General features: G+C 42.4%; 1 long non-coding RNA gene across 2 annotated transcripts; it reads left to right on the forward strand.

Moving 5' to 3' along the window:
- On the forward strand, positions 1-23,982 carry LOC148511408 (uncharacterized). Of its 2 annotated transcripts, XR_015868740.1 has the most exons (4): positions 1-588; positions 1,689-1,817; positions 19,905-20,056; positions 23,642-23,982. It is a non-coding gene; the product is annotated as an uncharacterized LOC148511408 (long non-coding RNA). The 2 variants fall into 2 exon arrangements; XR_015868739.1 differs by having other exon boundaries at positions 1-1,817.
- Positions 23,983-25,404: the final 1,422 nt, after the last annotated feature.

Raw genomic sequence — 25,404 nt, forward strand, 5'->3', positions numbered from 1 at the left:
TGGCTGGGAAGGGGGGTTTCCAGGCAGACGGAACCCCCCCCTGCGTGTGCCTATGAATTGGATAAGTAGGTAGTATTAGCCTATTAGAGAAGAGATAAGGGTATAAGTAATCTAGGAAGTCACCAGAAGCACACACCTTGATAAAGGCTCATTTGGAGCTGAAACAGGTTGGTGAGAGGAGGGGAGCAGTAATCCAGGCGGAGGTAGCAGATGACTGTGGTCGACATACAGGACCTGAAGCAGTTCCAGTGCCTATACCTGGGAGGTTACTGGTAAAGCTTTTCATATGCGTGTAAGGGTTTGTTAAGATAGCACCCCATTCATTCTGGTATGCTGCTCTGCTTGTGAGTTTGGTGACATTTTGTTTGAATGTTTTAATTGAATTTATTGGATCAATAAATAGGACTTCACTATATACACTTTATTTCTTGATTTATATGTGTATGGAGAATAGGTGGATTTTTACATTCCAGAAAAGAAGAGAAGAAAAACTCACCTATCGTAAAAGAATAGGAAATCCACTTTCTGGAGGAAATAACCAAGAACTTTGTCTTTGAAACGACAATACCCCGGAGGGTGCACACTATTGCAAGTATTCTCTTTTCCTGACATTATTACCAGGGATTTGTGACAACCTGGTTGCATTTGTTGCTGCACTGTTAAGTTGAAGTGCAGGATTCTCTACATTTTCTTTTGTTATATAGATCTAATACTAGTATAGCCATGATGGCATCAGTGATCCACTGTGTGACTGGGTGAGAGCTGTCATACTTACTACCCCTTCCAAAGGATTGTTTCACAGTCACTTGTTTTTTTTTTTTTATAGTAGTCTGATGCTGGACTGCTTGTTATTTTTTTAGCACCAGTTCTGATGTTGTCAAAAACTTTTCACGAGTTGCTGCAAATAACAGGGAGGAAGTTCCTAGATGGTTAACATACCGACCTCTACTTACTGTAGCTTTACAAATGCTATAGATGGCTTGACAAATGTTGTCAGGATTTGGGTAAAAAGAATTCCACACATGAGAAGTGCATTTGTTGGTAATATTCCCAGACATGACAATGGCCTTCCTCTTATCATGACCAAGAGCTGCTTCCACTGGTGCCTGACTAACACTAACAACATCCTCAACCTCCTCATTAGTGCCAGCATCAGCTGCACAAATATCCCCCTCATCCTCTTGCACTTCCTTGGTGGCATCCTTAATATATATGTCATTAGCTATATTTGTGCTGCACATCCCCACATTTGCAGAGTGAGCAGAAAAGGTAGAAGGCAGCTTCTCAGCAAATACAACAGTATCAGAAAGCTCAGGCTCACACATAGCACTCATGGACACACTCAAGCTGGGTACACCCTAAATCATGTGTACTCAGCGTAATATTGCTAGTGACGGGACCCGGGGGGGTGCCAGCATCAGCAAGTGCATACACAGTTGCCGATGCTGCAGCAACAGAACAATGATGTTGCTGATGATGCGCGGGACCTCGCATCATCAGTTACGTGCATACACAGTGGACGATATGAACAATTTCTCATTCTGATGCATCATAATCAGCCAAATCATTCATAAAATTGGCTCGTTTGTACCCATCTTTAAACTCTACTCAGGGATTTGTGACATTTCTGTTTCTTCTACTTTTATTCTACTGCCTTAGTGTTTTAATTTTTTTTTTCACTTCTACAGTCTGAGTGAAAAGGTCTTGCATCATCATGAGAGGAAGATTCCTTACTGACACTTGCAGAACCACCACTCATAAATAAAGGCCAAGGCTTCAGTTTTTCCTTGCCACTGTATGTGGTGAATGGCATGTTGGTAATTTTACATTTTTCTGCCCCACACTTTCCGTTTATTAGATGTTTTTTTCTTTAGCACTGTATATTTTTTTATTTTAGATGCCCTGACTTAGACCCTCTATGCCCTTGAGCATCAGCTTTAATAGATGATGTTGAAGAATTATCATCGTCATTATGATCGAGGGCAGCAGCTGCAGTGACAGTATTTGGTTGCTCTTCTCTAAACTGAATGTTATCCATTTTTCAATTTGCAGATCACAGCATGGCTTATATATGCACGTGAACAAAGGGCCTGATTCAGAGCTGCTTGCTGCTAGCGAGCGCTCGCTTTGAATCAGGTGTTTTTTTTTTTTTCTTCAGACCACTCGCTAAGCTGTGGGTGACCACCCACAGCTTTTGCGAGTGGCCTGGAGATGGTCGCAGTAATCGCGACCATTGGGCTTGCAAAGAGACCCTGTGGTAGGGTCTCAGCTCTCTCAAGCCTGAGTGAACTTCCTGCTCTAATAGACATGACAATAGGAATAGATAATAGAACAGGAAGTCCACTACTGACATCACTAGTGATGTCAGTAGGGCCGCCCACAAACACCAGGCATTCCTTTGGGAATGCCTGCGTTTGCTCAACCACCCCCCCTACCCACCTACAAAATGGGGCAAGCTGTCAATCAACATCGACAGCCACCCCGTCTTGTAGCGAGCCCCTTAGCGACTGAACTTCAGTCGCTCACTGGGGGTCGCGCATGCGCACGCCGTATGTGGCGCATGCGCAGGGGCAAACATTGACCCGCTTGCGAGTCAGACCCAAAGTGCACCAGGGTAAACCACACCAAACAGTACAAACAGCAGAATGTAACTAATGACACCCCTGAGGAAGCCTGAAATAGGCAAAACGCATAGGGACCTGTGACTCTCATCCCCATTTGCTACCCATGCTGCTATCCACCTGGTGGAACATCATTGCTGCCTATGTTCTGCTAATCATACCCCTAAGGAGAACAACCATCCCAACTTCTAAGATAAGCAACCTTTTTTCTTTTATACTTATTGTAATTGTATATATTGTCTGAATAAAGATCAGCTAAACTCATGCTGAAATACAGACTTGGATTATTTGCAATTACTAAAGTTGAAGATAGCAGGGATTGGCTTACTTGAGTCCAAGGGTGGCTGATGGTGTATACTGAGGACGTATGCTGTTCCTTTGAGATGTATTGGATACGCTTACCGAACAAGTGTATGAAGGGTACGAGCAACTAATTACTTATTTAAATTGTAAGTATTGACTGAAATACCACACTATCAGGCACTTGTCCCGTCCTGTGTTTTTATTCTAGCTGCTGACCATCTCACCAAGCGGTCTCACCTTTGGACTGAGCTGCCACCTATTGAAGGGAGGAGAACAGTGTGATAAGAAGATTAATTTTATCAGAATATATAATAGAAGCTATAAACACCATAACCTACACAGAGTGCCAGATATCTATCTGTTTTCCACAGTAGAATGTATTCTTTTAATTTAGATTTTTTTTTGATGTTGCAGCTCAATTCAGACTGTTAGGATCTGCGGTTAGCAGGTCATTTCAGTTGCTATTGAGACACTGCATTTATTCCTGTCTGTCTGTGTGCTGATCTCTTGTGTAATTACTGCCTGTCTCTATGCAGTGTCACCTGAACACTAATTGAAATCTCCTGTTTGTGTGCACAGGCCAGGTGCAGGAGTCTATCATTAGGGAAATTTGCAGGGCTTCCTTTGATTGGGCCCTGTATCTGTTAAGTTGCAGCCACTCCTCACTCCATGCCGGTGATAGCGTTTCCCATGTGTTTCCGGTTGTGGCCAGTCTCCTGTTTGATCAGTCGAGTTCCAGTTCTCCTGTTTGCTTTTTTCTTGTTTGCCGTTTGTACCATCCAGGTTGCATGGTCTGCATAACATCTGCTGTTAGCCGCTTGTGTCATCTAGGCGGCACAGTGCGCATTCCTGCTCCCCATCGTTTGTGTCATCTTGGCGGCACAGAGTGCACCCACAGCCCTGAGTGTGCAATCCAGTGCACCAATGCCTGTGTCAACCCGGCGACATAGGTCCCACCTCAGCGTCCTAAGTGTGCAGTCCTGTGCACCTACACCTATGTCAACTTGGCGACATAGGCCGCACCTCAGCATCCTTAGTGCATAAATTAGTGCACCAATGCCAGCGTCTATCAGCCAAGGCCTACCAGCCCTCAAGGCTGCCAAAGCTAAATCCTATTCAGCCCAGAGGCTGCATCTCACCACGGCCAAGGCCACAACCAATTCAGCTCAGGGGCTGCATCTTGCCAAGGCTTACCAGCCCTCAAGGCTGCTACATGGCCAAAGCCGCATCCTATTCAGCCCAGAGACTGCCTCTTGCCATGGCCAAGGCCGCATCCAATTCAGCCCAGGGGCTGCATCTCGCCAAGGCTTACAAGCCCTCAAGGCTGCTACACGTCAAAGCCACATCCTATTCAGCCCAGAGGCTGCCTCTCGCCAAGACTTGCCAGTCCTCAAGGTTGCAACACCGCACCAGCCCTCAAGGCTGTGACAGAACTCATACCCTGCTGTATGACCTGAGCCTAAACATTTACCTAGCGATCTCCTGTCTGTTCCATAAACCCCTACTGTTCGGAGGGATGACCTGGTGGCCACCTGTTGTGTACATCTAACACTAAGGGAACAGCGGGTGGCTTTTATAGGCAGAAGACCCTCCATTGAGGGACTCTCTGGGTCTTATGCAATAGTGCACGAGTTTTGTTTCATTATCACCGGCCATAAAAAATAATCATAGAGCTGTAAGATTTACCATGGAGCCCGGTTAGAATCCAGCCCAAATTCTTGCGGCCCAGATCCAGGTCTTGACCCAGAAAGTCCAGGAGCTTTCTCTCCATGTCGAGGAAACACAAGCAACTCGCCCTCTCGAGCCCAAACTTAATTTGCCAGATTGTTTCTCTGGAAATTGGAAAGGACTTCCTGAATTTCCATTAAAGCTGCAAGCTCTACTTTTGGCTTTGGCCCAAGTCGTCAGGATCAGAGACTCAATGAGTTGGCATTGTTATCTCCCTGCTTCAGAGTGACCCCAGACCTTATGCACACAGTGCTCTCCATTCAGTATAGGCTTTCTTCACTGCCTTAGGTCTTCTCTATGATGACCCAGGCAAGGCGGCTTTGGCCGAGTCGAAACTTCGGTCCCCAGTACAGGGCCAGAAAGCTGCAGAGGACTACTGCATGGAATTCTGCAAGTGGTCGATTGACTCCAGGTGGAATGACCCAGCACTTCAGAGTCAGTTCCGCCTTGGTCTATCGGACTGGATAAAAGATATCCTGGTATTCCGCCGTCTCTGAGAATGGAGACTGGAGAAAGAGCTTCCTACACCTGCTCCTCAATCACCAGTTTGGGTTACTCCACCCGATTCAGGAGAACCAATGTAGTTGGGTGCATACTGTCTCTCTGCCGAAGAGAGATGGAGAAGATGCTCTCTAGGCCTCTGCCTATATTGTGGAGAGAAGGGGCATACAGCCACAAATTGTCCTGTGAAATCTTGAAAAGTTCTAGGTGTCCTGGGAGAGATACATCTATGCCTTGCATCTGTCTCTCCCTCTAATTAAGTTTTGATATCCACTATTATCCAAGGGAAGGATCATCAAGCTTCTGTCCCGGCCTTCCTAGACAGTGGTGCAGCAGGAAATTTCATGGACATCACCTTCTTTCACACCTTGGGGCTGGCATCTGAACCCTCCGTGGTCGGGCTTAATGGTGAAGAACAATCTAGGATAGCCATAATATCCCAAACACCTCCCATTCTTCTGTCCATTGGTGCCCTACACTCTGAAGAAATTACATTCCTTTTACTCCACTGTCCATTGGCACCTTTAGTCCTAGGTCTCCCTTGGCTCAGGAGACATAACCCTGTCATCCATAGGCACACTGGAGAGATTCTTCAATGGGGTGACACCTGTTCTTCTACCTGCATCACATTCCCTGTCCATCTGGTTGCTGCTGTCCAGCCTGAATTAGCCTCCAAGATTCCATCCCCTAATCGAGATTTGGCAGAAGCTTTTTCTAAGAAGAAAGTGGATATCCTGCCACCTCATCGCTCCTATGACTGCTCTATTGACCTTCTGCCCGGAAGGTAGTCTACCCAAAGGTAGACTTTATGGACTGTCTCTTCCGGAGAGCAAAGCGATAGACGAATATATCCAGGAGGCCTTGGAGAAAGGCTTCATTCGACCTTCCAAATCACCAGTCGGAGCGGGCTTCTTTTTTGTGCAGAAAAAAGATGGTTCACTCCGACTGTGCATAGACTTTTTGAGGCCTAAACAATATCACGGTGAAAGATTCATACCCACTGACTCTGATTTCTATCTTGTTTGATCAGCTTTGGGAGGCCTCCATCTTCACCAAGATAGATCTCAAAGGAGCATATAATCTGGTTCGCATCAGAGAAGGTGATGAGTGGAAGACGGCCTTTAACACCCATTCCGGCCACTATGAATACCTAGTGATGCCATTTGGCCTATCCAATGCCCCAGTCATCTTCCAAGACTTTATCAACAATGTGTTGAAAGAATATCTCGGGGTATTTGCAGTAGGGATGTGCAAGCTCGGATAGGTTCAGGAATTATGATGTTCGTCCATGTAAGATGACGTTTAGCCTCTTTCTGAGTTCCGTTTTTTTGGAGGGAAAAATCCGAACTCAACGTGCAAACTCGAACCTATCCGAGCCTGCACATCCCTAATTTGCAGTAGTCTACCTCAACGATATCCTGATTTACTCCAACTCCCTGGAAGAACATCGTAAGCATGTGAGGCAGGTGCTATTAAAACTCCTGGAGAATAATCTATATGCGAAACCAGAAAAATGTGACTTCGAAGTCCAAGAGGTAGCATTTTTGGGATACATTTTTTCCTCTCAAGGATTTTCGATGGACCCAGGCAAAGTCAAGGCCATCTTATATTGGGTTCAGCCAACCAATCTAAAAGCAGTTCAATGCTTCCTTGGCTTTGCCAACTACTACAGAAGATTTATTAAATCTTTCTCATCCATAGTTGCACCTATTGCAGAGCTTACCAAGAAAGGAGCAGATGTGAAGAACTGGTCGACCGAAGCTCTTCAAGCCTTCAACTCCTTAAAAACTGCATTTATCACCGCTTTCGTCCTCTGACATCCCAAACCCGATCTCCTGTTCATTGTCGAGGTAGATGCCTCTGAAATTGGCGTGGATGCTATTCTATCAGAGAGGGACCCTGAGAATGGAAAACTACATCCCTGCGCCTTTTTCTCTCGAAAGTTCGCCTGTGCCGAGAAGAACTACGACGTTGGGAATCGTGAGCTTTTGGCCATCAAATGGGCATTTGAGTATTGGAAGGAGCAAACCACGTCATCAAGGTGCTCACTGACCATAAAAATTTGTCATATATCAAGTCCACCAAGAGATTGAATGCCAGACAGGCTAGGTGGGCATTATTTTTCACCCGTTTTAATTATGCTATCTGTCCAGGAGTTTGTGTTAGATTGTGATATCTGTGCTCAAAACAAGTCTCCTCGTACAGCTCCTCCTGGTCTCCTGCTTCCTCTTCCTACTCCTTCCAAGCCGTGGACCCATTTTGCCATGGATTTCATCATAGACCTCCCACCCTCCTCCCGTTGCTCTGTTATCTGGATGATTGTGGACCGTTTTAGCAAGATGATGCGTTTTGTTCCTCTCACCAAGTTGCTGTCTGCTAAGGACTTGTCTTCCTTATTCATGCTTCATGTTTTTAGACTCCATGGCTTGCCCATTGACATTGTCTCTCTGATCGAGGGACACAGTTTGTGGCACGGTTCTGGAAGAATTTCTGCTCCACCCTAGGTATCAACATCAGTCTGTCATCCGTATACCATCCACAGTCTAACGGGCAGACAGAATGGGTAAACCAGTCTCTTGAGCAGAACCTCCGATTATTCGTCTCCAAGTACCAGAATGACTGGGTGTCCCTTCTTCCCATGGCGGAGTTCGCTTTCAACAGTTCCTGTCACTTCTCATCATCTGTGTCACCTTTCTTCTATAATTCTGGGCTGCACCCTAGAAAAAACTCCTTTGAGACAATTTAAACTGATATTCCATCCTCCACATCAGTTGCAAGGCTACGCTCAGTTTGGAGAACGGTTCACCAGTGTCTGATTAAATCATCCTGTCATGCCAAGACTTGGGCAGATAAGCATCATCGACCGTGTAACTTCAAAGTAGGAAATTTGGTGTGGCTGTCCTCCAGAAATATCAACATCCGCCAGCGGTCTCCTAAGTTGGGTCCCAGGTTTATTGGGCCATTTAGAATCATCTCCCAAGGCAATCCTGTGGCCTTCCATCTGAAGCTTCCTGTTAACCTCAGAATCAATAACACCTTTCACTGCTCTCTGCTCAAGCAAGTGTCTTCATCCCTCAGGTACAGCTCTAGATGGCCAGCAAGACCCTCACCCATCCTGGTCCAAGGACACCAAGAATTTGTGGTGGAAAAATTTCTAGATTCCAGACTCTCACAAGGAGGCCTTCCATTCCTGGTCCACTGGAAGGGATATGGACCGGATGAGCACTCCTGGATTCCGGAAAGATCTTTGCATGCTCCTACATTGCTGAGAAGATTCTTTGAGAACTTTCCAGACATACCAGGATCTAGGGGTTTCTTAACCCCTCATCAAAAGGGGGGGGTACTGTTAGAATCTGCGGTTAGCAGGTCATTTCAGTTGCTATTGAGACACTGCATTTATTCCTGTCTGTCTGTGTGCTGATCTCATGTGTTCAGTAATTTCTGCCTGTCTCTATGCAGTGTCAGCTGCACACTAATTGAATCTCTTGTCTGTGTGCACAGGCCAGGTGCAGGAGTCTGTCATTAGGGAGATTTGCAGGGCCTGCTATGATTGGGCTCTCTATCTGTTAAGTTGCAGCCAGTCCTTCACTCCATGCCGGTGATAGCGTTTCCCATGTGTTTCCGGTCGTGGCCAGTCTCCTGTTTGATCAATCGAGTTCCAGTTCTCCTGTTTGCTTTTTTCTTGTCTGCCATTTGTACCATCCAGGTTGCATGGTCCACATAACATCTGCTGTTAGCCGCTTGTGTCATCTAGGCGGCACAGAGTGCACCTGCAGTTCTGAGTGCGCAATCAAGTGCACCAATGCCTGTGTCAACCCGGCGACATAGGTCCCACCTCAACGTTCTAAGTGTGCAATCCTGTGCACCTACACCTGTGTCAACTTGGTGACATAGGCCGCACCTCAGCATCCTTAGTGCGTAAATTAGCGCACCAACGCCAGCGTCTATCAGCCAAGGCCTACCAGCCCTCAAGGCTGCCAAAGCCACATCCTATTCAGCCCAGAGGCTGCATCTCACCATGGCCAAGGCCACATCCGATTCAGCTCAGGGGCTGCATCTTTCCAAGGCTTACCAGCCCTCAAGGCTGCTACATGGCCAAAGCCGCATCCTATTCAGCCCAGAGGCTGCCTCTTGCCATGGCCAAGGCCGCATCCACTTCAGCCCTGTGTCAACTTGGCGACATAGGCCGCACCTCAGCATCCTTAGTGCACAAATTAGCGCACCAATGCCAGAGTCTACCAGCCAAGGCCTACCAGCCCTCAATGCTGCTACATGGCCAAAGCCACATCCTATTCAGCCCAGAAGCTGCCTCTCACCACGGCCAAGGCCGCATCCATTTCAGCTCAGGGGCTGCATCTCGCCAAGGCTTACCAGCCCTCAAGGCTGCTACATGGCCAAAGCTGCATCCTATTCAGCCCAGAAGCTGCCTCACCACGGCCATGGCCGCATCCACTTCAGCCCAGGGGCTGCATCTCATCAAGGCTTACAAGCCCTCAAGGCTGCTACACGGCCAAAGCCGCATCCTATTCAGCCCAGAGGCTGCCTCTTGCCAAGACTTGCCAGTCCTCAAGGTTGCAATAACTCACCAGCCCTAAAGGCTGTGACAGAACTCATACCCTGTTGTCTGACCTGAGCCTAAACATTTACCTAGCAATCTCCTGTCTGTTGCATAAACCCCTACTGTTCGGAGGTATAAGATCTGGCAGCCGCCTAAGTACTGGTGTGTACGTCTAACAATAAGGGGACAGCGGGTGGCTGTTATAGGCAGAAGACCTCCACTGAGGGACTCTCGGGGTCTTATGCAATAGTGCAGAAGTTTTGTTACACAAAGTGCATGAAGTGACAGTGTTTATATATGTACGTGCACCCCTATATGCATAGACTAAGAGCAGCACAGCCACTTGTGAGTCTAGACACAAAACATCCTATATACAGTAGAGCACAGCATACAGCAGCATGCCCCCCATACTTATTGACTAGAGCAGCACAGCCACTAGTGACTCAGGGCTTGATTCACTACCACACGCAACTGCTATTACACATGCAATTGGGCGATTGTTGCGTTCTGTGCATGCATATGCATCACACTAAAAATGCGCGAACTGGCCGCTGCAATTAGGACTGTGAATGCAGTGACTATGCAGATCCATTGCAGAGTGATTGACAGGAAGTGCCATTTGTGGGAGGTGTTAGGGGGGTGGTCTGTGAAACGCAGACATCCCAGTGTTTTTGCACGCCAGTGCAGGGGTGTGCATAAATTATCCACTGCGATGCCTTACGCAGCCTGAGGCCTGATAGCATGCGTGGAAGTTAGCAATTTCTGAATAAGGTCAGAGCTTGTGCAAGTGCGTGTGAGGCTGCGATGGTACTCGGTTGTACTGATGGTTTTGCAGTCTTGCAAAACAGTACGTATGTGTGCAGAGTCATAACTATTCTTTTTGGTTCCTTGTGCCAGAGAGAGCATTGGCGCCCCGCCCCCCCATTTTTAAAACAGGCACATAAGTTAGTGCACCTGAAAAAGATCCATGGCCTCATGGGGAAGGACCAGGGAAGAGATAAGGGAGGCCAGGAGTTGCTGGGGATAAAAGAAGAGGAAGCTGCAAGAGAGAATAATAAACAGGAAAATTGACAGGCCCAAACAGCACCCCCCGTCCTGCAGTGCCCTGTGCCATGGCACTGGTCGCAGAACCCTAGTTACAGTCCTGTATGTGTGCTAAGTAAAGTAGGCATCCCTGTGTAGTGCTGCGATGGGATAGCAATCGCAATGGAGCAGTTGAACTGTGTGTAATCGCAATTGCATAAGCAGATGCAATCCATAGTGAATCAGGCCCTGAGTCTGGACACAGCCTTTACTGCAGAGTACAGCGCAACATACAGCAGCGTGCCTGACAGAGAAAGGGTGCTGAGTCACATTTGTGGCACCTTATATAGAATCCAAAACCCTCAACACTGTGAGGATGGCTTGTTGCCTCGAAGTGGAATCCGAGGATGGAAGACTCGAGCTGCTGCTCATAATGACTCGGATGTCTGAAGTTCGGGCGGGTTCAGATTGCATGCAATCCGAACCGATCATCTCTAATTAATATATATATATATATATATCTATATATCTATATACTGTATGTGTGTGTGTATTATAAGGGCACAGTTGTGCCCTTATATTAAGGCTGCATCTAAAAAAACGTATTTCTCCATAGAGAATTCCGAAGGGGGCAGGGTGTTTAAGGCACCTCAAAAGCTATAGGAGATACCAAGTTGAAATTTGGTAGGAGCGGGTAGAACTATTGCACGGTGTTGCTTGCCAAATTTCAGGGCAAAAACATAAAAAATGAGGATTTGGGAGTAATCTAGAGCTCCAACTGTCACATTTTTATGACATTCTCAGTTAGGACCACTTTTCTACTGTAGTCTATGGGGGTTTTTTTTGGGTGGCGAATTTAGACTTGGGGTTTGTTTTATTAGGTAGCTATTGTGCCAGGGTATGTGCTTTTGGGATTCAGGTAAATTAGAAAGTTACAGTTTTTAAACTATTACCTCAAGAATGCACCATTGTAGAGATAGGACTTTTCAACTTGTTGCACAGCTTCATCAGGAGCCTCCAGCAGGTGTAGTCATAGTGACTTCACTTGGGTGCAGCAAGATGGTCGTCTTTTGCAGGCAGTAGTGGGGGGCAGGAAACTGGTGTTTGCTGTGGCTGGGATGCGGGGGAGAGGGGGAAGGGACTAGTTGGCATTAGCTGCTGCCGGGAAATGGGGATGGTAGCAGGCATTAGCGGCGGTGGTGCGGCAGTAGTGGTGCAGGTGTTAGGACCTGGGGGAGGTAGCAGCACACAGATGCAGGCTCAGATCTGAAAATTCCATGATACCTGCATCTGTGTTTAAAAAAAACAAACACAAATGTGAGACCCGTCTGTGCTTCTGTGTTTAAAAATAAAAACAATGTAAAATAAAAAAATGGTGTGGCCCCCCTCCCCAAAAAAACAACCACCCCCGGGCTATGGACCCCAGTACTGGCTGTGCTAAATACAGGGGACAAACGATGTAGGGGTCCCCCGTATGAAGCACAACCAGCACCTGCTTCCAAAACCAGGACCGGCTCAGAGCCCAGTGCCGGTTGCGCTAAATACAGGGGACCCCTACATCACTTGTCCCCCGTATTTTGGCAACCAGGACTCGTTCTGAAAAGCCTGGCGCTGATTGTGCTTCATACGGGGGACCCCTACATTGTTTGTCACCACCACTGCTGCCGCTACCCCACACACCTACAGCTGTCTCGCACTCTGCACCTCCCAAACCAACCTCCTGTGTGCTGTCCCCTCTTCCACCTGCGTTAGTGTACCATTTTGTTGCCCTTCTCCCCTGCAGGTGGCCCAGTTTGCTCATCCAAACCCTGATAGTTAATATATTTTTAAAAAGCTATGAAATTCCATAGACAAAAAACCTTACAGTTTCACATGTCCCATTAAGGCTGCTTAGACATGATCTGAAAATTCACAAAACCTATTGGTTTTCTGCCACTCAGACTTCAAAAAGCAATGAAATTATGATCATTAAGGCTGACGCCTCAATGGATGTGTTCCTTGCACAATACAGATATGGTATGCCATCACACCCTGTGGTTAACTGCAGATTCAGCACTCTCACAGAATTATGGAGCTGCTAATTCACAGAATTGTGTGCTCATTGGAATACACACACAATGGGACATGTGAAACCGTAAGGTTTTTTGTCTATGGAATATATATATATGAGTCAAATATACAGTTTATGTGTGTGTATATATATATATATATATATATATATATACACACATAAACTGTATATTTGACTCAGAGGCAGACTCATTTAAAAGGCTATTGTTTTATTAAACAGTTGACTGGTGAGAAATAGTGATTTCTTTTTTTGAAAACTGTTTATTGAACAGTAAAAGAGAAAATTTACATAGTATATGAATATACATTTCAATCAATCAGAATTTTGCACATACATATACAAACAATGTAATTTAAAAGACATATACAATAATTACTGTCCCCTTTTTATTTTTATTACAATAAAGGAGAAATAAAGATAAGAAAGCATGGAGATAACCATAAAATAAAATAATAAAATGAAGTAGAATAAAACAATACGTGCATCGCACAATGGTATCTCAGTTGATATAACAAGGTATACAGTCTTGTAAGAGTTAAGTGTTATCAGCAGGTTTTTGCAAAAAGTTCCCATTTCATACTCGGGTCAAAACTTATAATATCAGAAAGCATAAGTACAGGTCTAAGCACTTAAGCTGCATACACACACAACGATTGAGTTAATGAACGATTTTAGTAAACGATTTTCTACCTTGAAAAAATGAACTAAAATCGTTTACTAAAGTTGTTCATTTACTATGTTCATTTAAATGTAATGAACGATTTTTATGAACTACAAACGATTTTTGCATATTAACTTAATGAAAATCGTTGAGTTGACAAGTCTGACTGAACTACAAACTACAAACGTGAACGCACATGAACAATAATCGTTCATCGTTTGACTCAGAAAGTGAATGATCTTCTTGTGTGTGTATGCACCTATAAGCTCCTAAACCAGGTACCTATCCATATAGGAGGTAGAAAAGAAGAAGTATTAAAAGTGTAATTAAACAAGTAATTAAACGATTTGTCTCTGTAAGAACCACTCCGTATGTTCGAATACCTTCCAGATGTTATCTTGTAAGTGATCAGGTAACTGAGCTATATATATTTCCCATTTTTTGGAGAAGGCCAAAATACCTCTTTCTATATCATACGTGGCCATTCGCCTCTCATGATATAACACTTCTAGCATCGCAGTTTTCCACTCAGCTAACGTAGGTGTCGAACTGGAAATACAATGTTTGAGGATCAAAGGTTTAGCTACTGTGACCACAACAGTCAGCATGGATTTCCAAGGTTGTAAAGGATGGATTTTCTCCCAGGAGGAGAATTCCGCAAAAAGGAATGGCGCAGCTGTTTTGGGTAACCGTATGTGTAACATGGAATTTATGTGCTCCAATAATTTGTTCCAAAATTTAGCTAATTTACCACATTGCCACAAATTATGGGATAGCGAGGCTTCAGACTGACCACACTTAATGCAATTGCCCGAATCAGAAGGAACAAAATACTTCCTTTGGATGGGAGCTATATAAGTACAATTTAAAGTACGGATGTGTACTTCCTGTAAACGGGCAGATTTAAGGGCTGGTAAAATCTTGTTTAAACAATCGATAATTGATTCAAATTCCGGTAAATTGGTTAATTCTAATTGCCATGCCTGGATGGTGGATGACCACTTATGAGGAGACGCTTCAACTAGATGAGAGTATAGGTGTCTAATACGAAATTTAATTAGTTTACATGAAGATAATATTGATAATAATACATCTGGGGGACTGGAAGTAGTCAGAGGAGGATCCAAGGACTGAATGTAGTGGCGGAGTTGTAAAAACATGAAAAAATGTGCTTGGGGGATATCATACTGCAAATCTGAAAAAGAAAGGAGATGGCCACCTGGATCAAATACTTCTTTAATAGACATTATGCCCTTCTGATACCAAGTTCGAAATTTCGAGTTAGTGAGAGAGGAGATGAATGATGGGTTACCCCAGAAAGTTATATAAGCTCCTCTTTAGACTTTTATTTCTAGTAATCCATGCTCTATAGGTGTCCCAGAACAATATATTAGCTCTAATCCCTGAGGGAATTTGTGTAGTAGGGGTGTGAAGTAGAGCTGCTGGTGCATACGGATGGAAAAGAGCTTCTAGGACAGGGTCAGTGAAGTTGCTAGTGTGTAGCAGCCAATCTGTTATATAACGAAAGAGGGCAGATCTGGCAAACCCCTCAATATGTGGCACACCAAGTCCACCACTAGTTTTAGGTAAATAAGTGCGGGAACGGCTCATCCTGGGTTTACGATAGTGCCAAACAAATTTAGAAAAGACCTGCGTGCATAATAAAGCATCAGCCTTCGTAATCATAATAGGTAGCATTTGTAACAAATATGCTAACTTGGGAAATATTATATTTTTAACTACTACTACTCGTCCTAATAAGGATAATTGAAGGTCTTTCCAGTGTAGTAATTGGGATCGGATTTTATGAATAACAGGTGAAAAATTATAACTATATAATTTTTCACCTGTTATGAATAACAGGTGAAAAATTATAACAGGTGAAAAATTATATAGTTATAATTTTTCACCTGTTATGAATAACAGGTGAAAAATTATAACTATATAATGATGAAAGTGTTGTTGGTATGAAGATACCCAAATATTTAAGTTTATGCGGTGCAACTGTAAATAGTGAAGCAACATGAGGATGAGAGTTTAAGAAGGAGGGTGCATTCATCGGAAGTAGTTCTGACTTATCTATGTTAATACGGTAGCCTGCAAAGGAACCAAACATATCAACAATTTTTAATATGGCTGGAATAGAATGCAATGGTCTTGAGATGAAAAGCAGCATATCGTCTGCAAATAAGGACAGCTTGCATTCCTGGTGTCTAACTCTTATACCAGTGAAGTCTTGGCTTTGTCGCAAGGCTATGGCCAATGGCTCGAGGGCAGCTGCAAATAAGAGGGGAAAGGGAACATCCCTGTCTTGTACCCCTTTGTATGGGAAAGGAGGGTGATAAATAATTATTGATTAAAACTTGTGTATTAGGGGAAGAGTATAAAGAAGAAATTAAATGAATAAAAGCGGAGGGCATGCCAAACCGTTTTAGAGTCTCGAACAGATGATCCCACGTCACCAAGTCAAAAGCTTTTTCAGCGTCTAATGAGAGAAGAAACCCGGGATCATCCGTCCGAGAGTCACGAAGGAACTGCAAAACAGCAAGAACTTTCCTGATATTAACGTCTGAACTACGACCCCATATGAAACCGGTCTGATCCGGGTGTATAATAGAGGGGAGTACAATTTTAAGTCTTTCTGCTAGTAATTTAGTAAAGATTTTATAATCTACATTAAGTAGAGATATGGGCCTATAGGACGAGGGGAGAAGAAGATCTCTACCAGGTTTTGGTAGCACTTTCACTATAGCTGAGTTAAAATGTTGCGGAAGGGGTTCCCCGGCTAGTAAGGAATTATAAAGGTCAGTCAACGGTTGTACAATATGCGGACAAAGTATTTTGTAAAACTCCTCACTAAAACCGTCCGGCCCGGTGACTTCATGGGTTTAAGCGATTTTATAGCTCGATCGACTTCATCAGTAGTGAATTTATTAGTTAAGTTCTCCATTTGTGTTAGTGATAGTTGCGGCAGAGAGACTCCACTCCAGAAAGATTGTTTCTGTGGTTCAGATATAGGTTCCTGAGAGTATAGCTTCTGATAATATTGCTAAAAAATATCTGCTATTTTATCTCCCTTGAACTGAGTGTTTGAGTGTTCATCCCTAAGTGCAGCTATATTAGTATGACCCCTTTCTCCTTTTAACATGTTCGATAACAAGCAGCTAGACCTGTTACCATGTTGAAAAAAAAGAGATCTACCAGACCGTTGATATCGGTCATCAATTTGGGTAAGAACTTGGTTAAAATGTTGCCTACATTTATAATAAGCTGTTTTATTAACCAAAGAGGGAGATGCTTTAAATGTTTGAAACGCTTCAGTCAGGGATGATTGGGCAGATTTGTACATGACTTCTTGATCAGTTCTATATTTTTTCATGAATGAAAGATACAATATCACCACGTAGAACTGCCTTAGCAGTTTGCCAGAAAAGACTAGAGTCATTTTTGTGGCCTTGATTATTAATCTCATACTCAGTCCAAGCGGCCTCCAACCTAGCCTTAAATTTAAGTGAGGAAGCAAGTTTAGCTGGAAACCGCCATTGAGAGCACGGACCCAGAAGAAATTTCCCCTGTAAATCTATCCATACTGGTGCATGATCTGAAATAGAAATGGGTTCGATGGCTGTGTCTAAAACCATTGAGGATAAAGAATTAGAAAGGAAGAAATAGTCAAGCCTGGAGAACGCATTATGGGTAGCTGAATAGCAAGAATATTCCAATTCATCCGGGTGTCTCACTCTCCAAATATCTGCTAAATTTAGTTGGGACGCCATATGCTGAAGCCCAACTTTGGGCTGGTTAGGGCGAGTGCGTGAAATAGATTTTCTATCTAGAATTGGAGAAGCAACTAAATTAAAATCCCCGCCTAATATAATTTGTGTATCAGCGAAAGGGTATAATATATTAATTAAATTCAAAATACATTTCTTGTCATAACTATTAGGCCCATAAACATTGCACAATGTGTATCTAGTGCCATCTAAGGTGACATCAGCTACGATATATCGACCATTTGGATCTATAATAGTTGAATGTATAGTATGAGCAATCCCTTTTCTAATTAATATAGCCACTCCACGTGCTTTGGTAGAGTATGAAGAAGAAGCCAGTACTTTCTGATGTAACATGTTTAACTTATCATGTTCAGGGGGGGAGAGTTGGGTTCTTGGAGATATGTAATATCCGCTTTCAATTTATTTAAATAAGTTAATATTCGCTTCCTCTTCACCGGGGAGTGAATTCCCATGACATTCCAAGTGCAGAATCTAAGTTTGGAAGTCATGATGAAACATAAGCATGGAATAATCTACAGATCAATAAGTAAAATCGATTTATATACCGTTTACTATATGACCCCCTACGAGGGAAATTAAATTTTTGAGGATCACCAAGGAGGCAGCATAGACAGCGGGAGTGACATGGGTAGCAAGAGAACTCAAAATATTTGAAAGATAGTCCCCACATGCCTCACAAGCTCTAGTAATTTACCACTGCTGGAAAACATATTTAAAAATATCATATACAGAAAAAAACTAAAACTAAAACAAAAATAACGCCAAAATAAAATAAAAACATGGTAAAGAGAAGGTGAATTTACCATAACAGCGCAGTCACAGCCAAACATATAAACTATCAAGAAGTTAAAATTGACTAGATCAAAATCGGTGTATAGGAACTAACTAGAGAAGTTCCATTCAAAATGACCAAAAAATACTAGGAATTATCTAAGAATTATCTAATGACGGGCTCCTTCAAATAGAACAAGAGAGCCACATATAACAGAGCTAAGTAAAAACCTCAAATTATCTGTAAGCAAGAAAAAATTAGCTAAACAAATATCAACATTAAATGGTTACTTAAGTGATATTGAGTTTAAGATCAATATGAATCCCGAATGGCTAGAGACCTATCAGTCAGCTTGATCCATGTTAGGCGAACCGGTTGCTTGTTCCATTTCCCGTAGGTAGGTTTGAGCATCCGACACCTCCATAAAGTCCTTTGTGCCTTCGGGCGCAAAAATACGAAGCCTGGCTGGGTACATAAGAGTAAAGAGAAATAGTGATTTCTAATCTAAAATTACATTTCCAGTTAGTGGAACGCAGATGCGGTCATGTGACATCTAATTAATGGACCAGCAACCACTCCTAGGACTCATCTGTGGCCGTGACTGACGTCACTCCACTGGACAGCTTACATTCAGCAAGCCCTGCAATGGGGACCTTGATCCGGAACAGGACGGCACATCAGGCATCACTCCTACCGGGTTGTTTGTGGTCCAACGCTGGCTTCCAGAAATTTGGAACGCATGAATCATCACGTCACATCCTATGTGCAGACCATAGACGGGACATAACTAAAACTTGTTGTCATGGTGATAGACCAAAAACAAAAAACTAAAAAAAATTATATTGTCTGACCTTGTTGATTTTTATTTAATTTCAAAATATGAATACCAAAGAATGTTTAAACCAATTATAAGTTAAAAACAAAAATGAAGATAACATTAATAATGGTAATGTAACAGATAAATGTAGAACTATAATGCCTGTATATACTGAATAGGTTATAAAGAGAGAAACAGAATAAATTTAAATAAATATGATGAAAACCCATTTGACATTAATTGGTTGTGTAAAAAAACATAAAATCACTTACAACTTATGTGTAATCTTATAAATGTATATAACTATATTCAGTTCAACTGATTCATTAAGACTTTCTGGAAAAATAGAGTTCATTTTATACATCTGCAAAGTCTCCTATACCGATCCCCTCCACATTCTGTTACTTGAATAAATTCCAAACCTAACCATTTCAAACATTTAGGATCCCCATTATGGAATTCGTTATAGTGTTTTGATACACTATGAGTATGTACTTTGTTCATTATGTTTCTGCGATGTTCTAAGAAATGTATTTTTAAAGGGCGAGTTGTTCTACCTATATATTTTAAATTACACCCACAGGTTAACATATACAGTATATGACATAAGATGTGTCGCAATTAATGACATTTTTTATAACAAGGTTTTTCCCCTTCTCTAGTGATCGTGAGGCTTCGATTTTGTGTCTATTTTTGCCACATTTGAAGAACCCCTGTGGCCTCCTCGGAAGCCAATTGGTTTCTTCGATTGGACCTTTTTGTTTTTCCTTTGATTGTTTTAAATACAGTAACTTGGTGCTAACATATTCTTCAAAGACTTTTTTTAGCAAAAAATAAAACATGGCTTATGTGGTAAAAGATGACGTAATATGTTATCTTGTTTAAGGATGTTATAGTTATTCTGAACAATTTTCTTAATTTCTGAACGCTGATTATTATATGTAGAAATAAATGCAAGATCTTTTATAGTCTCCTTTGTTTTTATTTTTATTTTGAAGTAAAAGGTCATCTCTATTTATATCCTTGACTTCTTCAAATGCTCTTTTGACTAGTTGTTCTGGATATCCATGGTCAGAAAAGGACTCCATCATTGGTTTTACCTGTATAGCAAAGGACTTCATATCAGAGCAATTTCTCCTGAGGCATAACATCTGACCCCTTGGAATGTTCTTTTTCCAAGGGAAATAATGTGCACTATTGTAATGTAAGTAGGCAGTACTACCCACTTCTTTAAAATAGTTATATGTACATATTTTATTATCCTTAATTTCCACAGTTAAATTCAAAAAGTTTATTTGTGAAGAATGGAATGAATGAATGAAGCTTAAATTAAAAGAATTAGAGTTAAGGTGTGTAACAAAAGAGTGAGCAGAGGTGAGGTCCCCATCCCAAATAATAAACAGATCATCTATATAATGGCCATAGAGAACCAGGAGCACACCAAAGTTGATCCCCCACACGAGTTGGTCTTGGCATAGCTGGGCGTGAACCTGGTTCCCATGGCTGTTCCCATCATCTGTAAGAAGAAAGTGTCCAGAAATAGAAAATAATTCTTTCCAGTAAAAAATAGAGAATTACCCTCATATAATGGCCCATAGTTATAAAGATGGAGGTCTCCCTCGGATCTCTATTAGAGGGTCTCCAGTATGTAATTCCTCCTGGGTAGATGATCCTGTCGCCATATGCCAATGCATTTCAGGAGCTTACCTCCCTTCATCTTGTTTTTTTGATTAAAGGTTCTAACTCTATCTTGTTTGTAATATTCTAGATCACGTTGAAGTTTTTTGCATTTATTATTGATCAGTGTTTGTTTAAAATTCACTATTTTCTCTGTTATCACTGCATCTCTCTCTTTAAATTCTCTTTCCTGATTGAAGTGTTCCAATTTCAATTTTTAATGTTTCTGTTTATATTTAATCCATTCTGTATTCAATCACCAGTTCCAATAATGTTAGTGAACATTTGTCTAATATTCTATCCCATCTATTCTGAAAATCCACGTTGTCATAGAAGATTGAATGTTTAGATCAGGGGTTCTCAAACTTTTTTGCTCTGGGACCCTGTCTAACAATAAAAATGATTACAGGACCTCAGCAAGTTACTGCAGAATGACTGCCACACATGCATGGTCAGCAGATTGCTCATGCACAGTAGCACTATGGAGATGCAAAACTGAAGTGAGGTATCTGCTAATGCAGGGGCAGAACTATGGGAGACAATGGAGGTGCCTCCTCTATTGCCCACAATATAGTCACCCCACTTAAGACTATTCTATATTAGTGTTTTTGTGCATATGTGATAGATAGATATGCACCACATTTATTTTCCCTTTTGTTTTAGGGGGGCACCAAATTATAACTTGCCTCCGGGCATCTGGTATGAACTTACGCCACTGCGCTAATGCGATCATTTCATTTAGACATTGCAGGGACGAGCTCCTTTTGAAGCCCCTGTCCCTGCAAGGTGAGACAGAGAGTGACTGGGGAGACAGTGGGTGATGTAGGAGGCAGTGGATAAAAGGGAGAAGCTGTGGGTGACAGGGAGAAACAGTGGGTGATGGTGGCAGAGGGTGGCATGAAAAGGCAGAGGGTGACATAGGCAGTGGGTAATAGGGAGAAGCAGTGGGTGACGGGGAGGTAGAGGGTGTCGAGTGACGGAGAGGCAGTGGGTGGTAGAGAGAAGCAAAGGATGGCAGTGGGTGAGGGGGAGGCAGTGGATGGCAGCGAGAAGCAGTGGGTGATGGGGAGGAAGTGGGTGAAAGAGAGAGGCAGTGGGTGGCAAGGAGCAGCAAAGGGTGTCAGGGAAGACAGTGGGTGACTGGGGAGGCAAAGGGTGACATAGAAGGCAGTGGGTAATGGAGAACAAGTGGCTCACATGGGGAGGCAGAGGATGACAGGGAGAGACAGGGGGTGACTGGATGACAGAGACAGAGGGTGATGGGGGAGGCAGATAATGGCATGGAAAGGCAGAGAGTGACTGGGAGGCAATAGGTGACATAGGAGGCAGTGAGTAATAGGGAGAAGCAGTGGTTAACAGGGGGAGGCAGACGGTGTCGGTGGGTAACAGAGAGGCAGGGAGAAACAGAGGATGGCAGTGGGTGACAGGAGGCAGCAGTGGGTGGCAGGGACCAGCAAAGGGTGGCAGGGAAGACAGTGAGTGACTGGGGAGGTAGTGGGAGGCTAAGGGTGACATAGGACACAGTGGGTAACAGGGAGAACCAGTGGGTGTCAGAGAGATGTAGTAGATGAGAAAGACAGAGGGTGCAGTGTGTTTCAAGGGGGAGGCAGTGGATGACGGGGGAGGCAATGGGTTTTTAATAAATTTGTTTTTTTTCTGTTCCCCCCCTCCAATTCCCACACTGTGTGCTCCCCTGTTCCCCCATAGGGTCTGTGCTCGGCACTCCCCTCATTGCTCCTCCTGGTGAAGTTTCTTCTCCCTACACAGCAATCAACACACATTCTGTGTCCTCCCACCCTGGCAGCAGCGGTCCACCAGGCTGCACTTACTTAACAACATCTGCACAGACTGCAGAGAGAGTCTGGCAGCTGGCTCTTCTGAGTCTGTCTGCTGCTGAGGCTTTCTGCCTGTGTGTCAGTTTCTGCTGCTGGGCAGGACAACAAGAGAAGCTGAGCACTGGGGTGGGAAGGGGCTGCCTGATGACTCTTCGGATCTCTCATCCAGTGATCCGAGGAGTCTGAAATAACAGACAGTTCAACTGGTTTCACTCTCATCAACCTCACCCCATGTGAGTCGCGACTCCAAGCTGAGATGGCCGCGACCCACTTTGGGGTCACGACCCACAGTTTGAGAACTACTGGTTTAGATAATTTTAAGCCTCTAGGCACAATATTTTTATCTACATATTTCTGTAGGTTTACACTGTCTAGCCAGTGTTTTGTTTCTGATTTCAGTAAGCTTTCTAATTTGAAAAATGTTTCTCTAAGATGGTTCTCAGATATATCTGAACTCTTTTCTGGTGAATTATCCCACTTAGATAAATAAATCTGCCTCCTACAGAGTCTTTAATTAAAATTAGAAAAACAGCCCATGCTGCCCAAATTGGACTATGTGTAGTAGTAGTAGAAAATAACCAATAAGGTGATATTTGGGCGCTAATTAGGGATGTTGTTCTAAAGCAGCTGCTAAACAAATGGGAGAAGTCACCTCCACACACATAAGAATGATATAGCATAAAAGATAGCAGTGCTAATAACAGTTAATCAATAAAATTAGATACACAAGGATATTTCACAATAATAAATTCATTGATATTTAATACATGAAACTGAATTACATTGTTAAAATCAATTGTTACATCAACTTAATGATACAAGAACCAATGTATATAATTATGCTTGTTCCTATTCAAAGAGCCCCCACGTGCAAGAAGTCTTTATGCTTAAATTGATCATCCATAATAGAGTCCAGCTCTTTGAATAGGAACAAGCGTCATTATATACATCGGTTCTTGTATCATTCATACATATCGCTGGATCATACAACTCCCCTTTTGTGACTTACATATTTTGCCTTATTCAATGGTAAAAAAATTAAATGTGTTGAAAATCTTTTACACTAAATTTGTATGAAAACAATTAAGACATCTTATCACCGAATAGTTATGATTTTTTGTGGTTCTGTTAAACCAAATTTCAACTACTTAGCTTCAAACATTAACAGTATGTAATTTTTGAATAGGTTTTTAAGTATTTTTTTTAAATAATGTTTTTTTTTAAATCTTGTCCAAAATTCTTAAAAAAAGCTTCTGTGTCTCCTCTATACTCTTTAGTTATCTGAAGATATTCCATAAAACCAATGGAGAATTACTGGAATGGCTCCCTAGATAACAATGAACAATGAAATTCAACTATTTTTATTTTTCATATTATTTGGTTTTTTAAAATTTAAAATCCATGTCTCAATATTATATTCAAAAATTTTAATCAACTGGTGTACATAATTATTGCAAAATTTTTATAGTTAATTTTCTTTTTGTAAATCTAGGTTTTGGTTGTTTTTAATTATTTCAGTGTGGTTTTCTATTTTCTGCAATGCCTAATCCTTGAACAATGTACCATGTTTTCTGATGTCTATAAAGCAACTTTGAGTCCTGAGAGCTAAAAGCGAGAAAAGCGCTATGTAAATAAAATAATGTTATTATTATTATTAAAAAAAAATTCAATTATTCATACTCTGAAATATTTCTGTCAGTTTTTGCTAAAATAATGTTTTTTTTATAACATATTTTTATTGTAAAACCGCAATAAACAATATAACATGTTGATCAGAAAATGACAAGACATCAACAGGACCACAACAGTAATGTGCAATACAATGTATCCATGAGGAACGTAACAATACAGGAATTAAAATGGTGGTTCACCTGAAGACAAGGTTTCTTCATTATACCAGGCTGTAAGTTGAACTGCAGCTCGAAGCGTGTCTTTAACCTGAGGTGTTAATGTGTGAACATATGGAAGCCAGATATTAAAGAACTTCTCTGCTTCCTTGTCTTTATTAAGGGATAGTTCTAGCCAATCCATATTAAATAGGTATGTAATTCTAGGTTGTAAAAGTGTCAGTGGATATCCATTGAGATAATATTGTTTTTTTCGCAGCTGCTGCAATCTTTGCTAGTAATAGACGGGCACCTCCAGGGGCACAGGATGACCCAGATGATGGTACAATATCCCACATAGCCCACTCGGGTGTTAGTTCAAAAGCAATTCCCAACTTGGTGGATATATAGGTGTGTACCAAGGACCAGAACCTCTGTACCTCCGCACAGTGCCACATACAATGCATTAGATCCGCATCAGGTTGACCACATTTAAAACAATTTGAGTCTGTGGAAGTACCTGTGATGAGTCTTAATTTGGGGGTGAAATAGGCACGATGCAATAATTTATACTGCAAATCCGCGTATGAAGCCGAAATTAATTGCTTATTAAGTCTAACAAAAGATTTTAAAATGGTGGATAGGGGTATGGTAGGGAATGTGGAATGCCACTTGGCAAATCCCACCGTCTCCACTTCCAAATTTATTTCCCGGCGTATATAGGTGTATAGCATAGAAGTGGAAAATGACATAGAGAGGCAGCGAGACAGCACATCATCCAAACCATTTTTCCCAGGTATAATGGGAATTTTAGGGAGTAAAGTATTGACATAACTACGTATTTGGAAATATATAAATAAAGGGATTTGGATACAGGGAAATTTTTCCTGTACTTGGTTATGAGAGTAAATAGTCATTGTGGAGAGATCCAATAATTGATATATGTAACGCAATCCCTGTGTGTTCCAGGTTTTGAAAGTCTGTGTTAGAAAACCAGCATCAAACCCTGGGTTATGGCCGATAGGAAGGAACAAGGAGACATTGGGAGGGACTCTCATTTGAGTTCTGGCTCGTCGCCAAGCCAAGCATGTAGTATGTAGTAGTAGATTTTGTGCTACGTGAGGTGGAAGAGACAAGGGTCGTGTGTGTAGCAAACTAGCTAATGGCATTTCAACACTAAAAGATTGTTCTATTAGCGTGTCAGCAAATCCATT

The sequence above is a fragment of the Taudactylus pleione genome, unplaced genomic scaffold, assembly GCF_031769625.1.
Source record: "Taudactylus pleione unplaced genomic scaffold, aTauple2 ptg000309l, whole genome shotgun sequence".
In the NCBI taxonomy this organism is placed as follows: Eukaryota; Metazoa; Chordata; class Amphibia; order Anura; family Myobatrachidae; genus Taudactylus; species Taudactylus pleione.